Source organism: Falco naumanni, chromosome 7, assembly GCF_017639655.2.
Source record: "Falco naumanni isolate bFalNau1 chromosome 7, bFalNau1.pat, whole genome shotgun sequence".
In the NCBI taxonomy this organism is placed as follows: domain Eukaryota; kingdom Metazoa; phylum Chordata; class Aves; order Falconiformes; family Falconidae; genus Falco; species Falco naumanni.
In genome coordinates this window covers 64,069,021-64,077,749 of record NC_054060.1, presented here as the reverse complement: position 1 = coordinate 64,077,749, position 8,729 = coordinate 64,069,021, and positions in this window count along the sequence as shown.

The window sequence follows — 8,729 nt, the reverse complement described above, 5'->3', positions numbered from 1 at the left end:
CCACAGCAACCAAGCAGCAAGAATTGTGCTCCAGGGGATGACCACAACCTGGCGGGGCGTTTGATGTTCACTGGGCATTGGTTGCAGCCATGGCCTGTGGCACGGGGGCAGGGGCGCTGGATGCATTACTTATCTCTTAAATTAATACATGACTCTTGAGTGTATTGTGTGGCTGCTCCATGATTCCATTCAAAGGAAGGTGTTCTTCGACATCACCCATCACCATAAGACACGTGCAAGCTTCCCAAGGACTGAGTACAGCTTGCTTAGGCCTTGTTCTTGCAGCCAGACTCCAAGACACTCATCTCAGCAGGAGACACCCGTGAACGGCACTCACTGTACTCCCACCCCAATGGGATCTGCTTTGGCTTAGGGGGATGTATGCACTGGTTCTGCCCCTCACCCCCTTTGGTGGGAACAAGTGCTTCCCGAACCCTTCGGCTCATGCAGCGTGGTTGGAGGAGGTGTTCAGCACAAGTGCTGGTGGGCGCACGTGCAGTGAGCTGGCACCCAGGGCATGCGTGGTGCTCGTACAAGCGGTGCTGGAGCACAGCGTGTCGGAGGTGCGCAGGGGGACGGCAGGCTGTGTGGAGCAGACCAGCTGTGAAGGAGAGGGCAGAGGAGCTGTGCAGAAGGTGCCCCTGGCACCCACGTAAGTAGCGCCGATGGGCAGTTCCACACTGGCAGAGTTACCAAAACACACCCAAATGCAGAGAAGCCCTGTCTGCCCGGGTGCTGCTTTGGCACTGCCGGTGTACCTGCCGGCTGGCACGCATGGCTCTCGCCTGTTGGCAGCTCACCAGGAGACAGCCCGTCCCCAAGCAGGCTGCCAGGGCAGGCAGCAGCAGAGATGAGCCCCTGCCCTATGGCTGGTCCATCCCTCGGAGCCCCAGGCCGGCTCAGAGCTCCTCAATGCCTTTTTGAGAGAAACGCAAGGAGAGAGGTTCATGCTGCACTGCCCAGACACGAGGGAGGACCTGCTCAGTGCTGGCTACTTCAGAGGGCTTGCAACCCCCCCGCCAGGTTTCCCAGGGGGCTCACAGCAGCAGATGGACGGAGGGAGAGAGGGTAGTTTCTGATGACCACTGATCCCGTGCTTTCCACCCCTGCATCCTGGTGCCCCGGCATGACAGAGGTGCTCCTTAACCAGCCTCTTGGGTCATGGATGCTTCTCCTACGGCTTTGGCAGTGGCTGCCAGTGCTCAGACACAGCTGACCTGCAGGCTCTTGGCAGTGCCTCATCCCTGACGGTGCTTTGGATGTGGGACGAGGGAGAAGTGCTGCACCCTAAGCTGTGTCAGCAGTGCTGCTGCATGGCCCGGGCTTGAAGAGACAGTCCTCCTGCCATTACCAACTACCAGCAACACTGGCTTCAAAGAGGGGATGAAAAAAGACATAAAATCCTTCCCACTTTTCTTTACCTGAACCCCAAAGCAGATGTCTGAGAACCATGCCATCTTCTATCTTTTTTAAGCCAAACTTCTTGAGTTTTGGGTATCCTTGTTTTTCATATCAGTACCTGATGCCTTGTGAGCCCTCTGAAACTGCTGGCCAGCACGGCATCTTGTCCACTTGCACAAACCAGTTTGCTGGCTCTGTGAGAAGTGTGTCAATTTACCAGTTTGAAATGAGTTGTCTTTCCATTTCTTTGAACATCTTGTGAGGGGGTGAGCAGAGGAACAGACTTATCTCTATGCCAGGCATTGCTCTGCACATCTCTATCACACGGCATTTCACCAGTTTCCGCTCTAAACTAGTGGGACTTTTATTCTCCACATAGGGAAATTTTCCTGCAGCCCTAATTTAGGTCAGCACCCATCTTTGGATGTCTCCTGTTTTCACAGCAGGGCAACCAGAAGCAAACACAGCACCCTAGGGAAGCTGCCTGACAGCCATCTATGTTGGTATTACAGTTATAAAGGATGGATGTGCTTTTCTTCACCCATTCCTCAGGAAGCCTTTCTCCTTTCCCCAATGCTGCACACTGAAAGGGACCCACTGGGTAGCTCTACCCTGAATTTAAAGCACAGCCGTGAACCCATTGGAACTTTCTTCTAAACCACCTATGTACCAGCTGGTGCTTATGCACGCTCCAGAGGGTGGCCAGGAGAAATGCTGAGGTGCTGCTACCCCAGCATATGCACCCAGCCAGCCAGCAGCCCCGGTCCTGACCCCGGAGGGTGGTTGCTCTCAGGTGAAGAAACGTGCCCCAAAGCCCTGCCTGAACAAGGCTCCACGTTCCACACACGGTGGCCCAGCACGGTACACTGGCAGCTTGCGTTGCTCCTAAAACTTGAGCACATGGGCCAGTGACCTGCAGGTATCCTACGGGCAGCGGAGCGGGTGCCTGCAGCCCAGTTGTGTCAGCTCTGCACCTCTCCCGCACAGTCACGGCGAGCACCTCACCTCTGCACCCGGGGGGGTTGTTTGGTTCTGCCAGCCTGTTATAGCTGGCAGCGTGAGGTGCCCTTGTCCTGCCTGGTCACACAGCAGTGCCATCGTCCTGCCGGGTCACACAGCGGTGCCAGCACGCACCAGCACCTTGACTAGCTTAGCCACTCACCCGTCATCTGCTGGCTGGAGCTGGCGAATGAATCAGGTCACTTTGCTCACAGGGAAGGTCTGCACAGAAGAAAAGGGATGCCTCGCTCAGCAAACATCTACGTCACGCGGCAGTGACTCTGCCCAGCACCCACGGAGTTTGCCTGTGCCACAGAAGCCGGTAGCCCACGTACTGAGAGGCACTTGCCGATACCCACACGTTAGCTCTGGCACAACCCCCCCCTTGCTGCTGTGTGGTCACCGGGGGAATACACGGCCTCACCTCGCCATGAGCTGTCAGTAGCCATTTTATCCTCAACCAGAAACTACACGCTAGCTTGCCTAAAGGCTCTGCTGGATTTGGAAGCCTGGGGGCCTGCAGCAGAGCCTTGCTCCCCACTTGGTCCTGACAACCCCGTGGCATTGCAGCGCAAGCAGGTGCTCGGTAAATCCAACCAGCCCGGATGATGCTGTTGGAATTGGGGCCATGGCAAAGCAGAGGCAGGAACTGCAGTGTCAGGAGCCAGGACTTCCCCTGACAGTGCCACAGATGACAACTCAGCAAGTTCATTCTGCAGAAACCAGATAACATCAGCACAAGGTGGTGGTTACTGACAAACGATCCTGTTCCTGAAGCTTCATCTGAGACGTGACAGGCTGCAGTGAAACCTTGCTGTCACACAGACCCAAAGTCTGCTTTTGCCGAGACCCATACAGGCTTCTGGAAGTAGCTTCTTCTAGGAGCTCCTGCTCACCGTGCTGGGAGCCAGGGCTGGAAAATCCCGTCAGCTTGCTAACATGGGGGATTTTTGTCCAGCAGAGTCCCACCCTCGAGCTGGACAGGGATGTGGAGCTGTCAGTCCTACTGACAGTGACCCACCTCAAGCCTCAGGTGGCAAGAGGTGTGTCCTTGTCCCCAGGGGTTAACCTTTCCCCAACCACACAGCCCCCTGCTCGAGCTCTGTGCACAGGCAGCTGGAGACAGGGCTGGAGAGAGGAAAGGCATTTCTTCACCGATGGGGAGCTGAGAGCCTGGATGTGCAGAAACATTTGAAATGGCTAAGCTATATGAAACTTGGAAGCGACTGAAGTGCAATAAACCCCTTGGCAGATGCTCTTATTCAGAATTCAAGCGGTCTTGGTACAACTGGGCTCACTCCCTGGGCAGGCTTTGCTCACAAAGAGCTGATCACCGTGGGCAGTCATAGCCACTGCCTGCTCCGCCGCGCGCACCTTCTGGACTGGAGTCCACTTGGGTCAGTCACTCCACTTAAAAAAGCCAAACCAAAGTAAACCCACTTTAACGGGGCAGCAGGGCGTCTGGTGCAGGGTTTTACACTACGGCACTAGCCCACCACTCTAATTTTTCTTATGCTCTCTGACAGACAAACCCAAAGGCTCAGTGACTTTAAGCTCTCTCATCCCACAGCCACATACTGCACCTGCAGCCAGGCTCTGACCCAAACTGTCCCAGGCGATGCCTGGGCTGCAGAGCCTGGTTTTGGCCGATGAAAGCAGCTCTGTGCCTCCCTGCCAGCCCCAGCTCCTCCTCTGTCCCCAGCCATGCTGTCACGGGTGCCAGCCTTCCCCAGCAGCCCTGCCCCACCAGAGCCAGGGAGACCTTCCAGGTGTGGGAAGGGTTTTTTCCTGGGACAGAAAGCTGCCAGCAAGCTCCCTGCTGGTGGGGCTGGCTACACACTGATAGCACCCACTCTGTCTGCCCCCAAATCCCAGCTGGGAGACGCCCCCGGCCACCCCAGCAGCCACACGGTGTGTGGACACTCATGCCCTTAACCAGGGACAAGTGACCCACCCGTCTCTGCCCTCCAGGGATGTTTCCCAAGCCCAGAAGGAGCCTTGTGCCTCCATGGGGGCAGGGGATGCCCATGGTCACATTCTCATGGCCAGTGCCTGTCTCCCGCCTGCTCACCCCCACGCTCCAATTGCTGCCAACCAGTGATCACAAAATAAGCAAAAAATTCACAAAGGCATGGGGAGCCAGGCAAAATTTCCAGGCTCAGGGAAGCAACGGTTGTTTTTTCTCATTTCTCTGCCATCATCCTGGCAGCACAGGAGTTTTCTCCAGCTCCAGTCCTGCTGCCCAGCCATAGGCCATGCTGGTGCCAGCATCGCTCTGCGCAGTCTGGCACCCATGGTAATCAAAGCAGTTTTCGTGTCTTTTGGTAAATATCAAGGCTGGGGATTTTTGGGGCTTGTTTTCCAGCAAGTTGTGTAGAAGAACCAATAAGGACAAAGATCAATGAATACCTGCTGCCCTTGGCTCAAAATGAAACAAGAGTGGCAGGTCACTGGCAAAGGTTAGTTAATACCTCTTACCACAAAGTCACGGAGTCACCCTCAGACCCTGCTCAGAAGGGCAGAGGAGGCAGTTTTTCAAACGCAAAGTGAGAACGGTATTATAAAAAAAAGCAAAGTAACGTCCTCCAAGCATCCCTTGCCCCTGACTGGCCAGTGGAGGCTGGATGCTCTTGGCCCCTGGGCAGCACACAGGGGCTGGTGCCTGCAGGGGGACAGGGCAGCAGGCAGGGAGAGAGTGAGAAGAGGAGGGAAGGAAGGGAGCCACAACTAAGTGCTTACTCCAACCTGCAGGAGCTGAACCCTCAGCCCATCACCCCAGCACTGCCTCAGGCCCGGTGCTTTGGGGCAAAGTGGCACCTACCTTTCCCTGGGGGAGAAGAGGTGAGAGTGGCTTTGCAGAGAGAACCGAGGGTAGTATGTGAAGGACACCAGGGAGTTGGGACAAGCAGCTAAGCAATGGGAAGGTGATGGGGCTCATCTGCCTGGGCTTTGGGAAAAATGTGGTGTCCTACCCTGTGGAAAACTCCTGCCTGAATTGCTGAGTGTGGGAAGGGGCACAAGGGTTCTTACCTCGCCGTGGATCTCATGGAACAAGAGACAGGCGTGTGCTGGAGGGGGCTGCTGGCACCCCAGGAGCTACTGCTGGTGGCCACGGTTGTTGAACGACCTCAGGGATCTTGCAAGCAGAGGGGCCTGCAGGTGAAATGGCCGGGAAGCACCAGCGAGACCGAGCAGGCTCACATCTCTTGACAAGCACCATCTGGCACCATGGAACAGCACCACAAACCACAGAATCACAGAAAGCTTTGGGGTGGATGAGGCCTTCAAGGATCATCTGGTTCCACTCCCCTGGCCACGGGTAGGGCCACCTTCCATGGGCAGGGCCACCTTCCACCAGGCCAGGTTGCCCAAAGCCCCATCCAGCCTGGCCTTGGACACTGCCGGGGCCGGGGCACCCACAGCTGCTCGAGGCAGCCCGTGCCGGTGTCTCGCCATCCTCATGGAACGTTTCTCCCTTATACCCAGTCTGAGCCCACCCTCCTTCAGTCCTTTGCCCCGTCAGTCACTCCAGGTGCTGGGAAGGGTTCCCTCCCCATCTTCCCGACAAGCTCCCTTCAAACGCCGCAAGGCTGCGACCAGGTCTGCACTGAGCCCCCTTCCCAGAGCGAACAAGCCGGCGTCCCCGCTGCAGCCCCCCCCCCAGCAGCATCGTGTCCTGCGCTGGGGCTCCGGGGCTGGGGGCACGGCTCCGGGCGGGCTCTCGCAAAGCACCGGGGCATCCAACCCGCGCTCCGGGACAGGCACCGGCGCTCCCTGGCCCCGGCTGGCAGCGGCTGAGCCGGAGAAGGGCCGGGGGCAGCCTGGCCGCTGCTTGGCACCGAGGGGAGCCGCTGCTCCGTACCGGGTCGCGGCCCTGCCCTGCCCTTTCCCGCTCCCGCCGGCAGGCGGCGTCCTGGTGCCCGCCCCGCCGGGCCCGCAGCCGCGCAGCGCCTCCTGCTGGCCGCCCGTGCTGCCGCCCCGTGCTGGGAGCATCGCGTCCCCCGGGGCCCCGCCGCCTCCTGCCCCCGGCAGCCCCGCTCGGCGCCCGCGGGGCCGGGGGGACAGCACCGGCCGAGGGGACGCACGCAAGCGGGAAGCGGCACGGCCGCGGTGGCCCCGAGAGGGACCAGCGGGGGGCGCGGGGCACAGTGGGAGCGGGGCCGGCCGGTGCCCGGGACGCGGCCGCAGGCGACCAGCCGCCTCCGTGCAGGCGTGCGAGCACGAGCAACCGTCGGGCTGGAGCGGCCAGCGGAGAGCCCAGCGTGCGGGGGGCTGCGGTGCCCCGGGCCCTGCTGCCTGCCCTGCGGCGACCCTCTGACACCAGCTACGGCGGGGACCTGCAGGTCTGGGGGTGCCCGTGCGCCCAGCAGGGCCGGGGGTTCAGCCTGGCGACTGGCCGGAGCGGGGGGCGTGGGGCTTGCAGCAGCCTCATGTCCATCAGGCTGCCTCAGCGCCACCAAGCCCTGCCGGCCACGCCGTCGCCTCTGCTCACCCACAGCACGCCCAGCACATGTGCGGGGGCTGCGATGGCCGGCGGGGGGGTTGCCTGGCCTCTGAGAAGCAGCTCGTGTGTTTTCCAAGCAAATCCCCGTTGCCAGACCGTGTGTGAAGGGGACCCAAGTAGGAGGACGCTGCCACAGGTACAGCCTCTGGGTTGGGGAGCTGGCATGCAGCGACACAGTGTGTGCCCGCTGCTCCTGCCCATGCCCAGGGGCTGCCCTGTAATGCACCAGCCTGACAGGGGTCCTGCCACAGCGCCTGGCCCATGGCAGCATTTGTACCTCTGCTAAGGGGGTGGGTGGGTGGAGGGGACACATGCTGCCAGAGTGAGGAACATCAAATAGCCCATCTCCTACAGGGACCGGGAGGGGTTTTCAGCCCAGGGCTGAGCAGACAGAGCCTTTTCCATTCAACGCTCAGGATATGGCCCAAACCCTCTGCTCTGACCTCACCGGGTCACAGCCTAACCAAGTCCCCTAGAAAGAAATGCCCTAAACTAAGTGGCAAACTCCTCGGTACTGACTGAAATGCAGCAAAAGACTGGAGGATATACGGGAGACTGGGCAAAAACCTATCTGGGCTCTGCCAGGACTCAGCTCCTGCCTGAGCCTTGGCTGGAATAGCAGATCATTAAACTGATGTAGATCCATCACTCTTCTGGTGCTGCCTTTGCTAGCTGCTGCTGGCACGCTTGGTTTCAAAGGGCACCTTCTATTCCTCTTTCAAGCCGGCTGTTTTCCTAGCAGGACGTTTTACTGCAGTGTGGCCACTTGCCAGAGAAGGGCCTTTACCCGCACCTGCAGCACTGCCAGTGCTGCTGGAAGGTGTGTGGCAGGTGGGTAGGAGTCCCCCCACATGGAGAGGAGTGCACAGGCTCTCCAGGTGAGCAAAAAGCATGAGATGCCTGTGGCTGGATCATCTGATGTCCCACAGGCAGCTCCTGCTGACCGCTGAAGAGGAAACTGACACTCACAGGAGCCTGGAAATTCACTACCACGTAAGTTCTGCAGAGGGAAATAAAGCCTGAATAGGGAAGCAGCCCAGCAAGTGCTCTGTGTCCTTTCAGCAAAGCTTGATAAGAAGCATCTTGTTCCTCCAAGTATGAAGACTGGCTCCTGAGAGCAGCTGAGAAATGGGTCAGGTCTGAGCCGCTGCTGCAGGGTCTGGGCAGAAGGACACGCAGAGGAACAGCTGCCCGGCTTCCAGGGCTGCACGGCAGGCAGTGGCAGCCAGGTCAGACACTGCTTTGTCCACCAGCTTTGTTTCAGGTCCTGTCCTTGTACATCCCTCTAGAGCACCTCAGCCAACAACTCCTCCCCAGACAAAAACTTTACCTGTAACAGATCCACCATGCTTCACAGTAAATAAGGCACCTGACAGCATTTTGGGAGGTCCCAAAGACAGAAGCTGTGGAAAGGGAGGGGAAATCCAGGAAGAACGTACGAAATGGAAAAAGGACTAATGTCAGATATCCCTGGAGGTTAAGGGTTGGAAAAGGAGGCTACAGAAAAACATGCACTAGAGAAGCAGTCGTGCTCAGGGAAGACCTCCTCCTGCGCTGTTGTCACATTTAGGTCAAGCTCATCTTCTCCTCACTACTTCAGTGCTCCTGGCTGGAGCGTGCATCTGTACCAGATGCTGAAAGCTTCTTTCACTTGTAGTTTGCATCAAAGCAGCCTCATCCACACTGGTAACGGGTAGGACACCAAGTGGGCAAAGACTAGGCACACCACTGCTCCTCTGAGACAACACTCAGTGGTGCCCACATGTGAGATGGGTCTGCTCCAGTCCAGACCAAGGCACCTTCCCACTGCCTTCATATCTAATGG